The 14,562-nt window shown below is 44.0% G+C and overlaps 1 protein-coding gene across 5 annotated transcripts in view; it reads left to right on the top strand.

Annotated features, from left to right (window-relative positions):
* The window catches only part of SMARCA2 (SWI/SNF related, matrix associated, actin dependent regulator of chromatin, subfamily a, member 2), a 175,759-nt gene that overhangs the window by 112,443 nt on the left and 48,754 nt on the right, over positions 1-14,562 (top strand). The window lies entirely within an intron of this gene.

Below are 14,562 nucleotides of genomic sequence, written 5' to 3'. Positions count from 1 at the left end.
GGGTCACTGACACTTGGAAATGGTATTCTATAGTTTGGATTGCTTTTTGTTTGGAAAATGTCAATTCCTCATTTTGACTGAGGTCTATGGTCTCAGACTGTGTGAGCACAGAAATAGCAAACTGCTCCTAGGAAACACGTGTGTGAGTGCCCAGGTCAGCGTGACTCTTGCCTTTGAAGGTTTAGCCACACTTTCGTTATTGGGCACAGACTTAGAACCAAGGCAGACAGAACAGTCTGGGATGTGCATTCCAGGCAGGGCCGGTAAATGCGCGCTGGAAATAGTAAGCATGGTTGGGTGAAAACCAAACAAAATAGAAGCTGTTTTTGTGAGTTGTTCATTTTATCAGAAGGGAATGCAGTTCCCAAGCTTTGTGAAACATGGATTTTAGGACCCAGCCTGTAAGTAGGTAGTTGGGTCAGAGGGCCATGGGGGAAGAGTTTTGAGATTGGATATCACAGGCAGACAGGTCTTGGCCCCACTTGAGAGGTGATTTACTCAGGCTGTGGTACGATGAGAGAGAACAACCTGAATTTTGAAAAGAATGAAGTCTGTGGTATCCTGAGAAGAAATGGACAAGGAAAGCGTTGCTCATCTCTATGGTTGCACAATGACATGTGAAATTTAACTTTTGTGTGGTGGTTTTACTGTCACATCCAAACATTCCAGTGGCCTCAGAATATGGTTTTATGAGTTTCTTTTGTTTCACTATTGTGAGGTTGTAGTTGCATAATTAAGATCCATTCGCTAATGGGAAGAGTTTTTGCTTAATACTCATTTCTGAGCTGGGGGAAATTCTTTTCCTTTTCTCTTTTATGTGAGCAATAAATTAACTACCTGGATATTATTATAGGAAATGAGACAACAACCTAGGCCAGAATTTTAAAGTCTATCTTATATATGTATAATTTCCAGAACTACAAGCAAAATAATCTTATTTATTGGGCAAGAAAATAGCTGAATGTATCCTTTTTTAATAATCAATGGAAAATGCTCTTCAAGTAAATAGTGTTATGAATATGAAAGTTTTCAAGGTTAGAATACCCCATTTTTTTTCTCTTCTTCAGTTTATACCACTGATGATGAGCACTGTACTACCACACAGTAGAAACTCAATGAATGGTTCTGAAGATGAAATGATAAACTTGTAAGAAGAAAGTGGAAAGTTACTAACTTACCAGTCATGTTAGGGTAGTTTTGTGTATCATGTAAACTTCTTTATTTTTTTTTGTCTAGTGTTTCTTCACTCAGTTCACATCCTTTTGTCTATCTAACAAAAGGAACATGTATGTCTAAAAATGGGAAACTAGTTTGTTATATAAAACTTTGTTATGAAATTGATGTTCATAATTTTCACCTTAAGGTGCCTTGCAAGATACCAAGTCACCCAAGAAGGATAAAACTGTTCTCAGGGCAGCTTTATTGTAATACACCTTTTTGTAATCCCATCTCTTGGAAACTGTGTCTCCATATTCAGTGTGAGTTGATAACTTGCCATTAACCAGGCCATGTGATTAATGCAGGATGCCTCATGGCCTAAGCATCCAAATAGATGTTTACTGTCCATCGTTCGTTTACTTGTTCACTATCAACCATCCTGTTTAATATCAGCCTATTAAGGTCTTTCTTGATAATAAAATTTTATGCAAGGGGCTCTCATGGGCCTAAATGTGCAGAGATGTTCTCCACTGGCTGATGATTGAACACACTGGGTGAACCTAAGCAACACAGGCTTGAAAGGGAACTTGGCAAAGACTGTTCTATAAGACATGCTGAAACAGGGCTAAAATAATTCTCCCTTCTCCTGGAAATGTTGTACAAAGCCGGCTTGGCAGAGGCATCGGAGACACATAGAATCCCTGAGTTGGAAGACAGCTCAATGGAACAGCTTCCCGTCCTGTGCTTAAATCACATCCTCTGCAGCACCCGTGCCAAGAGACTGGCCATTTGTAGAGGAGACACTCTGCCTTTTGTCTGCACAGACCTTCCAGTGGTCAGCCCCAACTGTTAGTTCTTCTTCTCTTTGAACAAAATCCTCTTTCCTTATAGCTGTTGCTCACTGGTCCTGATCCTATTTCCTGGGGGTGAACAAAACAATATTTTTTCTGTTTTTAGCATCACCTCCCACTGGATGAAACGTTTGAGGACTCAAATGCAGTTAGAATGAACTTCCCTACATTCCTCTTTCTTTGGAGCTTTCCTCATCCTCCAGGGCCCAGCTTAGTTGCCCCCACTCCTTTGATCCCTTCACAAGTAAACACTAATCTCACTTCTCATACTCTCACTTTTCTTGGCCTGTTCTTCAGTAACAGCTCAAATCCAACTTGCTAGTTTTCTTGGTCATTGTTGACAGACCTGCTTTCCCGATTCATTAACACCCTGCATCTTGGTTGGACTTTCTGTGTGCAAATAGTAAGTGCCCATTGATTGCCAAATGAAATAGCTCAGGATTGATGTGCAAGAATATAGCCCCAGGTAGTGTTCACTCCGGAAGTAGATGGACCTAAACCTGCGCTATTCATGGGCCTGTCCAAAAGAGTAAGCAGAATTGTATTTCTCAGGTAAAAATTGAAGGTGGGTGTTTCTGGTTGGTGGAAGCAACCGTTCCACCTGTGGCTGTTCAGGGATCCAGGCTGGAGGGACTCTGTCAAGCTTCGACATCTCCATCTCCTTGAGCTGGAACTGGGGAACAGAGCAGAGAGTGGTATGCGTTGAGTTCTAAGGACTCTAAGTGAACGGGCCTCCGTGACTTCCGCTCACGTCCCGTTAGCTAGAACTCCATCATGTGACCATGTTAGCTATAAGGGCAACTGAGAACTGTGGTCTGGCTATGAGCCCAGGAAGGTAGGATTTTGGTGACGAGATAGCAGTGTCTGCCTCAGAACACTTAGGTTGAATTGAAGTGCTATGGCCATTTTCTTTGAAAATTTTATCATCGTTTCATCACAAACAGATTTTATTTTATAATCATAGTATGCTAAAAATTCCCACAGTGTCCTTTAGACAATCTGTTGAGTTGGAAGATTTAAAAAATTTTTCTGTATTCATGTTATTTTAAGTGAAGAGGATCACAATTTCAAACAAAGCTCAATTTGATTTTTTTTTTTTTTTAAGGTTTTTAAAGTGGTTTGGAAATTCCTGTTTCCATTTAGAAAACCTTAATTTCTTTGGTGTTAGGCAGTCTCAACTGAACTTCCTGTTTTGGGGAGAGTCAGGTCAACGTCCGTGCCTCCCGTGGGCTGTTTTTGCCCCCTTCTAGGGGTTCCTTGCCATCTTCTTTCCCAAGACGGCATCTGGATGAAGGTAGAAGCTGGGGTCTCATCATGACACTGGGGCAGGTGCCCCGTCCTATGGGTCTCTGCTGGGCTCAGCACAGGATGACCAGTCTGTCCTCTAGCTGGAGGTCTTGACACGCAGCCAGGGCCAGCTTCTGGAGTTATTGGTGACATGTGCTGTTCAAGTCTGGGGGCCTGGCCAATCTCCGTTGGTCAGCTTTCCTGAAATCTCATGAAGACTCTGAGGTCTCTTAGTGCTCTCAGCTCTTTTGTGCACTAGTTGGGAATCTGAAAACTCTTGGTTGCTTTCTTCCCATTGTGCTGGGACGTCCAGGAGAGTCCAGTCCCTTTTTGTAAAAAGAATCAGTCTCACCACCAGGGAGTTGGCAAGCCTGAAGCTTCTAGAATCTGATAGTTGGGTGAGTCAGGAAGCTCTTTAAAACAAGCGATACAAAAATGCCGTACTTTTGTAAAATCTGTCAAAGTATCTGGTTATATGCATGCACTGTGAGGGACCTTCCTGGAGCCTTGGGAGGTGCTGGTAAAGTGAGAATCCAAAGCCCACACTTCATGGCCTTCATAGTAAATCTACCTCTGGGCATTTTTGCTGCCTCATTCCTCTTGCTCCCTGCACTGCCCCCTCCAAAATATACCGGGTTTGGAGCCTGAAGAGTGAATATTCCATTTCAGCCCTAGGTGTATTGCAAGTCAGTCTGGTATGAACTACCTGGAGTTAGACCCCACAAGTTAAAGGGCTCAGTCCCCAGTAAGACTGGGCTTACTTTGGTGGCCAGCCACACTTCGGGGATCCCTGGGCTGCCTGCACCACTGACCAATTGGCTCTAAATTCAGGGGGTTCTCATGACCCTCCTCGGGTTCAGTAATTTGCTACAGTGGATCCAGAAAGTACCACTGGTGACTCCAGCTTTGTTGTGAAGGATAGAAATCGGGAGGGCCAGCCAAATGAAGCAGCACACGGGATGGTCTCAGGGAGGGTATCCAACTTCTCTGCCCTTGCCTCATGGAGCCAGAGGGCACCCCTCCTGGCACAGCGGTGTGCACCCCAACCAGGAAGCTCTGCTGAGCTTCCATGTGCAGAGTCATCATTGGACTCTCCTCCGCATGGAGGGAGCTGGTGCAGCGGCTTCTGTTACAGGTAACAAAGTCCTCAGGGTTCATGTCTTGCCTCTCTTCCTCTTAACCCCCTTTTCCTCCTGGACAAAAGGCCCTCTATCCTGCCTTCCTGTCACATTGCAACTTCCCATACACACGTGGCCGGGCCATGGTGCTCTTCACTGTGGCTTCTAGAACGGTTCTGGGGATCCCTGTCCAGCTGTCTCACCTCCTAACTGCAAAGAGCCTTCGGAATTGAGGAAACTCCTCTCCATCGGCCTGATTTAGACCGCTGTCTGCTGGTAGAACCCCACGTCCTATTGTGGAAGTCAGTGGTGGTGTTTTGTCTCTTTTTGTCTTTGCATATTAACTTTGCCCTAATCCTACTCCAGGCAATAGGTGGCTCCCCAGAACAAGGAATGGTCCCTTGAGAAAGTGTGGAAGAGAATATTAATGTGGTTTTAAAAGTATTATGTCAGTTACCGTTTTATAGCTTTCCCATGGAGTACCCACAGTGGTAACAGTGCTCAGCTATGTATTGTCTGTGTGTGTTTCCACGTAACCGATAATTGGCTCATGTTGATAATTTCTTGGAAAAACATCTTTGAGGGCAGGCGTTTGTAGACCTAAATTGGCAGATGTCAGATGAGCCCTTTGGGCCAGGCATTTCTTACATGCACGGGCTGTGATGTTCCTAGTATGATAATCATGACCAAGGCAGGAGCCCCATAAAATTGGGGTGTCTGTAAGGCGTAACAGTGGGCGGAGGGTGAATGATGGAATGCCTGGCTTTCCTATTCTTCCTGTTCCTTTGGTCCTTCTGCCAACTTCAGAATCCTTCCCTTCCTAAACATTTAGTGACATCCCAGAATTTATTTAATTGCCGAGTGAGTGATTTGTTCCCTGCAGCACTTGAGGATAATTGGAATGCACTCTAAATGCTGTGCTCTGTATAATATTTCATTGCCAGCCTGATGGAGGGAGTGAACTTTGGAGTCTGCTTTTGTTTCACAGTGGATCTGATGCCTCGAAACTGTCATCTGAAAAGGTTCCTTCCTTGCTGGGGTCTCTTCTCATGGTGTGGTCCTTACATATGAGTGTAAGGATGTTTCTTTTGGTTTTGTAAGCTCCTGACGATGGTATGAGCTCTGTTTCTACAGTGCCCTGTGCTATCAGACTCCAGACCATGTTATCTAAATGATGGGGCTAAGACTCACACCCTCAGATCTTTCAGTCTCACAAGAGAGACAGCTAGTTTTTGAAGCCCTAGGATTTCCAGACCTTAAGGAAAGACAGCACAGAACATCTTTTCCCCCTCAACCAGTCTGTCACCAGATAAGAGCTTGAGTTTCCCACAATTTTGGTGCCAGGATGACATCTCCATAGTTAGGTCTGTGTGTGTTTAGGTGCTAAGTCATGTCCGACCGTTTTGCGACCCCAAGAACTGTAGCTCTCCAGGCTCCTTCTGTCCATGGGGTTTCCCAGACAAGACTGCTGGAGAGGGTTGCCATTTCCTACTTCAGGGGATCTTCCCGACCCAGGGATTGAACCCGTGTCTCCAGCATTGGCTGGAGATTCTTTACCACTGAGCCACCAGGGACTGACAACCAAAAGAATTTTTGGTGGAGTCTCCCCTTCCCACAGTGGAGCCAACGGAGTAAGAGACTCCTGAACCATAAAATAGTAGAGGAAATCAGTGAAATAAAACGTGACACCTCTTAGTGGAGTTTATCTGTCTGTCTTGAAAGGCTGTGCAATACCAGGATGCAAATACAGGAGGAGGTCTGTTAATCAGCTTTCCGTTATAACCAGCCTCTTGCCAAACCCTTCATGGGAAAAGGCAAAGAAATCCACCGAGAGTTAGCCATGAAGATCTGGAAAAAGTACCGAGAAAGCTTAAAGAAGTTGGGATTTTAAATAAAATATTCAAAACTTTGTTGAAAGACATAATGGGAAATAATAAAAAATATTTCCTGGTCTGTATAAAGAGGATTTTTCTCTCTCTGGAAATCTTTGAAACAGAATAATGTCTCCTCTGTTTGGGCTGGATTAAGTATGGTATGATCCAGCCTGAAATTAGGAGCTGCAGTCTCCTAGGTATAATCACAGCAGAGAGCATCAGAGATTCTGTAAGACGTCCTTTTCTCCCCAAAGACTTTATTCTAGGTTTGGGAGGGTCCTTCATCTAAAGTATTGCTGCTGTTGCTCAGTTGCCAAGTTGTGTCCAACTCTTCGCGACCCAGGGACTGCAGCATGACAGGCTTCCCTGTCCTTCACTGTCTCCTAGAGTTTGCTCAAACTCATGTCCATTGAATCGGTGATGCCGTCCAATCATCGTATCCTCTGTCGTCCCCTTCTCCTCCTGCCTTCAATCTTTCGCAGCATCTGAGTCTTTTCCAGTGAGTCGACTTTACATCAGGTGGCCGCGTCTAATATATAATGTGCATGATACCTTTAGTATTTTGCCCCTTTTCTCTTGTTTTGTCACTTTGTATCACCTTCCCTTGCCTTCTGTTTAAAAGACATAAAATTTTCTTTTCTTTTTCTTTTCCCAAATGGCATTTTTTAGCTTTTCAAATTGGATCATCAGGTTTAGTGGGGCAAAATGGCTAGCAAGCTGCATTTCCGTTTTTATACACAAGGGAGAGCTAAGACCCTAGCAAATGGATTTGGGTTTTGCCAAATTCAAGGTCCTTCAGCGCTTTAGGAGGAAGTACCGAACTAATTAATGGTGATCAGGGTTGTGAATTGTCTGGGGGAAACATTTAACTGTAGTAAATGAACTTTTGTAACTTTCTGTACATTTTATTTTATTCTTAAATCAGTGGGCTAGATTGTTTTCACAGTGATTGGATCTGATATGTTCCCTTTGATCAAAACTCAGTAGGGTTGGTTTAATGGAAGAAAGTGTCCTCAAGAGTGTCATCTAAAATACTAAATACTAAAGGCCGAAAAGTGACAGAGACTTGTTTCAATTGGTTCTTAAAACTGTGACGCCTGGAAATTCTAGTCTCAAGTTTTAACCTTTTGAAATACAGGTTTAGCTCTGAAATCTAACTCAGACATTGAAAGTAACCGTGGGAATTGGACCTGGCGTACCGATCCTAAGGAGCCCACAGCAGTTCACATTATCTTTAACCACTGCTTAGAGACAGATGGTTTTAGAAATACGGCTGCTTTTCTGAATCAAGATTTGGTTTTTGTCCTGTTCTTTTTTGTTTTTTAAATCCATAAAGCTACGAAAAGAAATCGTTTTTAAAAATATGTTTATTTTTGATAAAAGTTGTATATACTTAAGGTGTACCATGTGATGTTTTGGGACAGGTATACACTGTGAAAATGTATGACTTCATTCTCCCAGTGAGAGCGGGGAAGGGCACAGCTGTTTTTAGGAAGTTAGAGAACAGAGACCTGGCAGGAAACTTTGCTGACACAACTGTATCTTTGATCGCTGCTTCTCAGGGGCGTCTAGGATCGTGGTTACGAGACGAAACCTTGGAATCTGATGAACCAGGGTTCAATCCCAGCTCCACCTATCTTGCTCTGTGACCTGGGGTGCCTAGTGTAACCTTCCTGTAGCCTTGTTGTAGAAATGGGGGAAAATCATAGCTCCTTCCTATAATTTTCTGAAGTTTGCATATGTGTACCATAGAACCTGGCATATAATGATTACAAAAAAAAATTAGCTATTAAGGAAAAAGTATTAAATTATTTCAGAGAATAGCTAGATGGTAGGAAAAGATGAGATAAAATAGTTCTGTTGTGTGTCTTGAATCCTAGGTTTGGGGTGACAGAAGAAAGGTCAAAGGAGTGAAGAGGTCCTTACCATGAATGGAATTAAGGAGGGTGACACGAGCCCTTACTGAGTATTTTACGGAACATGCGCACAGGCTGACTCGCCTCAAGCCAGCCAACCTGTAGTCGTGCAGCTCTAAACTCTCTGGACTCTGGTTTTCTACTTAACCCTCCGTGGCTGCGGGAAGGGCAGGGGGCTAGCAGTCAGGAAGGTGGTCTGTGCATTCCGGCCCTGCTGCCAGCTCAACATGTCATCTTGGTTTCTTGATCTGGGTGGAACTGCATTCTCTTTGCTGTGCTGGGTCCCTTCCACCTACCTACAGGCAACCTCGGAAATCACGTGAAGCTGCTTTCCTTTTCCTTTTTGCTGCGCTTTTGGTAATGAGCATCCCCTGCTTTCTGATCAGCGGGTCCATTGGTGGAGGCTGCTGAAAAGCACATTCCATTCAACGCCCATTTATTGAACGGTGAGCAGGTTGAGCTCCTCACGGTGCAGGCATGGGGAAAGTAGTGTTAACTGTTGAGCTAGTGTTCCTCACCGTGGCTGGCCCGCCTTGTTAGACCAATTAAGAGCCAGACTTGAGAGATGCTATTAGAGATAATATTGACACTTAGCCACCTTAAAGAGCTTGTCAAGAGCAGGTCTCCAAGTGTACACAGATGGGAATTAATAGAGATTAGAACAGATTGTAAGATGCTCTGCCTTGTAGGGCTTTTAACTGTTGAGGAAATCAGCAGAGTTTAAGAACTATCCATCCTCCTTCACCCTAGACTTTTAGTGTCACATCTCTGGGGGCATTATTTATGATTTCTCCCCCTCCCCCCATCTTCAGACTCCGGAGGATGGAAAGGCAGCTGCTCTTTGGAACATGGTGTGACCTCCGGACATGGTTGGCAACAGTGTTCATCTCCTGGATGCTTCTGGGAGACCCAAGCCTCCCCAGCAGCCACCCCTGTGCTCCTCGGGGGTCTCCCCACCCTGCTTGGCCTCCAGTGGAGGAGAAATACAACACAGTGCATCCCCCATCCACCTTGACAAAAGAAAGAAGGATGGGGGGAGTTAGATGCCAACACTGCGAGCTGAACGAAGCGTGCAAGACTTGCAGATTGCCGTTGTTTTAGAGACCAGCTCTCCTCTTTGTTCAGGACAGTTCAGGTGGCTCCTCAGAGAAGGCGGAGGGCACGTCCCAAAGCAGACTGCAGCTGTGACCACCCCTTACCCCCAGCCCCGCTCCCCACATCACCCCTCAGCAGCCTCCCACTGCGTATGTAATTGAATCCAAGCACTTTAGTATGGTCTCCAAGGCCAAGGCCATCTGGCCTCTGCCTGGCCCTCGAATGTCATCTTCGTCTCTTGTTCTCTGGGTGGCCGCCACACTGGGTTGTCTTCCTGGACCTGTGCACTCCCAGGAAGACTCCTTCCCTAACTCCCACATGACCGCCTCCTTGTCCTCATGCTCTCTCTACAGACAGACCCTCCCTGCCTGCCCCAGCTTAAAGAGCCAGGCCCAGCCAGCAACTGTCACATAACCTATGTTAATCTTCTTCGCAGCCCTTGCCACCATCCAAAGGTTATCTCATTGGCTTCTTCCATTGGTACCAAGCTCCAGGAAAGCCAGGGTCCTCGCCTGACTAGTCCACCACTGTATCCCTGCAGTGGGGCAATGCCTCGTGCAAAGTAAGCACTCCATAAATATTTGCAAATAAGTGAATGTACCAGCCAGAGATGAGGGCTCAGAGAGGATATTTGCTTACACTTCATGTTCTTTTGGTGAAGGCAGTAGAATCCTGTGTTATTTACAAATATGGATCAAGGTAGAAATTACTGGCATTCTTTCCCATTAAATTCATGATCTGTGTCTTCATGTAAAGGTTTCTTACTTAAAAGAATTCTAAAGACATGTGGTTTTGACATAAGTGCTCTTGAGCTTTTCAAGATTTTAAAGGCTCTGTTCTAATTTCAGAACACATTGATGAAGAGTACTTAAATATGCATAAAAATACAACCATTGCTTCAATTCAGCTATTCCTTGGAAATTCTTATAGATTTTACAACAGCTGTCTTCTAGTGTAAGCCCTTATTTCTTTTTAAGCAAAAACCAGACTGACATATCTAATCTAACTCGAAAAGGCAAAATAGAAAGTACTATATTAATTGGGTTTTTGTTTCTATTTTTGTACAAGAAAGTGTCCAGTGGAAAATGGTGATCTTAAGCATAAGGCCATGTACCTTTTAGATGGATGCCTTTCTTACTTTCTGTTAAAGAATGTTGAATTGTCAGAATCATGAGAAATTGTTGACGGGAACATGAAACTTTCCTGCAGACAGAGCTTGATGCTTGTTTTGCCACCCCTGCTGAAATCTAATATTTTTTTTTTTAATTTTTTATTTTTCAGTGGGTTTTGTCATACATTGATATGAATCAGCCATAGAGTTACACGTATTCCCCATCCCAGTCCCCCATCCCACCTCCCTCTCCACCTGATTCCTCTGGGTCTTCCCAGCCCACCAGGCCCGAGCACTTGACTCATGCATCCCACCTGGGCTGGTGGTCTGTTTCACCACAGATAATATACATGCTGTTCTTTTGAAACATCCCACCTTCACCTTCTCCCACAGAGTTCAAAAGTCTGTTCTGTACTTCTGTGTCTCTTCTTCTGCCCTGCATATAGGGCCATCGTTACCATCTTTCTAAATTCGTATATATGTGTTAGTATACTGTAATGTTCTTTATCTTTCTGGCTCACTTCACTCTGTATAATGGGCTCCAGTTTCATCCATCTCATTAGAACTGATTCAAATGAATTCTTTTTAACGGCTGAGTAATATTCCATGGTGTATATGTACCACAGCTTCCTTATCCATTCGTCTGCTGATGGGCATCTAGGCTGCTTCCATGTCCTGGCTATTATAAACAGTGCTGCGATGAACATTGGGGTGCACGTGTCTCTTTCAGATCTGGTTTCCTCAGTGTGTATGCCCAGAAGTGGTATTGCTGGGTCATATGGCAGTTCTATTTCCAGTTTTTTAAGAAATCTCCACACTGTTTTCCATAGTGGCTGTACTAGTTTGCATTCCCACCAACAGTGTAAGAGGGTTCCCTTTTCTCCACACCCTCTCCATCATTTATTGCTTGTAGACTTCTGGATAGCAGCCATCCTTACTGGCGTGTAATGGTACCTCATTGTGGTTTTGATTTGCATTTCTCTGATAATGAGTGATGTTGAGCATCTTTTCATGTGTTTGTTAGCCATCTGTATGTCTTCTTTGGAGAAATATCTGTTTAGTTCTTTGGCCCATTTTTTGATTGGGTCATTTATTTTTCTGGAATTGAGCTTTAAGGTCGCTGTGCTTATCGTCCATCATAAAAAGTATATTCCTAATGCACAATGCTGTTTTTTAAAGCTATTTTTCCCCTGGACCTTGAATATAGAATATTTTCCAAAGATTATTTAAAATAATGGACTTCCCAGGTGGTGCAGTGGTAAAGAGTCCACCTGCCAATTGCAGGAGGTGCAAGAGAAATGGATTTGATCCCTAGATTGGGAAGATGCCCTGGAAAAGGAAATGGCAACACACTCAAGTATTCTTACCTGAAAAATCCCATGGACAGAGGAGCCTAGCAGGCAGTTCATGGGGTCACAAAGAGTCGGACACAACTGTGAAACGGAGCGTGTACACACACACACACACACACACACACACACACACATTTAAAGTGGTATCCTCAAAACTTCAGCTTTACCAAGGCTTCCAGTGGTTCTGTTCTTGCCCAGTTTGCCTCTCCTGTTTTAGTGGAATGACAAGCCTGCGGCATCGGGATGTTGGGCCTCTGGTTCCAGATGTATTGTCGTTTTGTGGTGTGACATCTTAGATCAGTCACTTCACCTCCCCGGCCTGTTTCCTGGTCTGCACATTGGAGTCACGAAGTGAGGGAAGGGGTTGGGGAAGAGAGCCTGGCCCATCTCGCCTGCCTGCCTCCCTCCTCAGACGTTTGTCTCTGGCAGCCCTAGAATGGACTGTGTGGGTCTGGCTCCAGCTTAGACTCAACCCTCAGGAACTAAACCCAGAGGGGTCGGGGGTGAGGGGTTCCTCTCCTTGTTCTTAGCCAGGCTTTCAGAAGTGCAGGCTGACAGGGGCTCTGTAGCATGTTAGTGGACTCAGTGCGTGATCAGTGTCCGGGACGGCCTGGGTGTTAGTAACATTTGGAGAGCTGAGCCAAGTCCTGGGTGCTGACAGTATGTGATGGCCGGGACACTAGCAGGATGGAGCCGTGAAGGGAACACCTACCTGCCAAAGGGAGCTACTTTCTCTACTCAGGGAGTTGGGGGCTTCGGCACCTCTGTATAGACCAAGGCCAAAGACTTTTCTAGCACACTGTCACCAAGAATAACCCACCTCATCATTTTTTAAATCCCTTCTACTAAGCAGAGTACATAACAGCTGCCGCATGGATTTATTTTGTTCATTGAAACATATCAAGTCTCCTTGCCAAATTATCAAGACCAAATCTGTTTGCATTTATTTTAATTTAAAAAAATGCACTAATGTCATGGGATATTATTGGAAGGTCTGGGAAGGATATCGTGGCGTCTAACAGACTACAGTGTCAACATTCCTGGGGAATCCCTGACATGAACATTTGTTTTGCAAAAGAATTAAGAAACCCAGTGTAGGGGTTTTATTTTATCGTGTTACACAAATCTAATGAATGACTATTTATTAGTAATTTTATAAATTGTGTCTTTTTGCGTTTCTGTAATCAGCACCCAGAGCTAGATTTTTTTTTTTTTTTTAAAGAAAAGTAACAGTTAAAATAGGGCTTCACAAGTGGCGCTGGTGGTAAAGAACGCTCCTGCTAATGCAAGAGATGTAAGAGACGTGGGTTCAATCCCTGGGTCATGAAGATACCCCAGAGAAGAAAAAAGCAGCCACTCCAATATTCTTGCCTGGAGAATCCCATGGACAGGGGAGCCTGGTGGGCCATAGTCCATAGGGTTGCACAAAGTCAGACATGACATAGCATGCAGGCATGCAATGTTTAAAATAAAATTTATTTGGAGGGATTCTCTGTAGCATAAAAGCATAATGAGAAATATGGAAGAGGGGTAAGAAAATGGAGTCACCTGTAATCTTGTTGACCTTCACATACCCAGGTTGGAAAAGGAGCCAAGTAAAATCACAGACGGGATTACTGTGGTGCCGTTGCGTTCAGATGTATTTTTAACCTGTTGTGAGGGTTGGCTCTCGCAGTTTCAGTAAATCCCAACCCATGATGCCCATCAGGCCCCAGCCTGTTGTCAGCTGTATTTGCATGTCCTTCCATTCAGTCTGAAGAACACCCTGTTTTCCTTGGCACCCACTGCTAGAGGACTTTTTGTTTTTAGAGCCATTAAGACACATGTGGGGGCCTGCCTCCCCACACTGGAAAAGCAATTTTTGCTTCTTCTCATAAACAGGGCTTTTATTTCGCCACTTCAGGTTTCACAACCTGTTTCCCCTCACTTTCAAATATGGCTTTTCAGCTTCACAAAGAAAACTGTTAGAACTCAGTAATAAATGAATTCAGTAAGGTGACAGATTTATTCAGTAAAATCAATAGTATACAAAAATTAGTTGCATTTCTATGCACTGACAACAAATTATCAGAAAGAGAACCATCCCCTTTACAGTTGTATCAAAAATAATAAAATACCTACGAATAAATTTAACCAAAGAGGTGAAAGACCTATGTACTGAAAACTGTGTCACTGGTGAAATACATTGAAGAAGACCCAAAAAATGGAAATCTATTTCATGGTCATGGATTGGAAGAATTAATAATGCCAAATGTCCATATTACCCAAAGCAATTGACAGATTCAGTGCAATCCTTGTCAATTCCAAAGACATTTTTCATAGAAATACAACTAACAATCCTAAAATATTTATGGAGCCACAAAAGTGCTGAATAGCTAAAGTTATCCTGAGAAAGAAGAACAAATCTAGAGGCATCACTCTCCCCAATTTCAAACTATATCACAAAGCTATAGTAATCAAAATGTTATTTTGTTGGCATAAGACAAGTACAACAGATCAGTGAAACAGAATAAAGAACCCACAAATGAGCCCATGTCCTGCACTATGCCTAGTTGTTCTGTCATGTCCGACTCTGCGACATGGACCGAAGCCCACCAGGCTCCTCTGTCCGTGGGGCTTCTCCAGACAAGAATAGTGGAATGGGTTGCCATGCCCTCCTCCAGGGGATCTTCCCAACCCAGGGATCAAACCCAGGTCTCCCGTATCGCAGGCGGATGCTTCACTCTCTGAGCCATGTAGAGATAGCCAATCAATTTACGACAGCAGTACAAGAATATACAAGGGGGAGAGAGAGTTCTCT

The sequence above is a fragment of the Muntiacus reevesi genome, chromosome 17, assembly GCF_963930625.1.
Source record: "Muntiacus reevesi chromosome 17, mMunRee1.1, whole genome shotgun sequence".
Taxonomy (NCBI): Eukaryota; Metazoa; Chordata; class Mammalia; order Artiodactyla; family Cervidae; genus Muntiacus; species Muntiacus reevesi.
The sequence above is the reverse complement of the archived record's forward strand: the minus strand, read 5'-3'. Positions and strand labels throughout refer to the sequence as shown.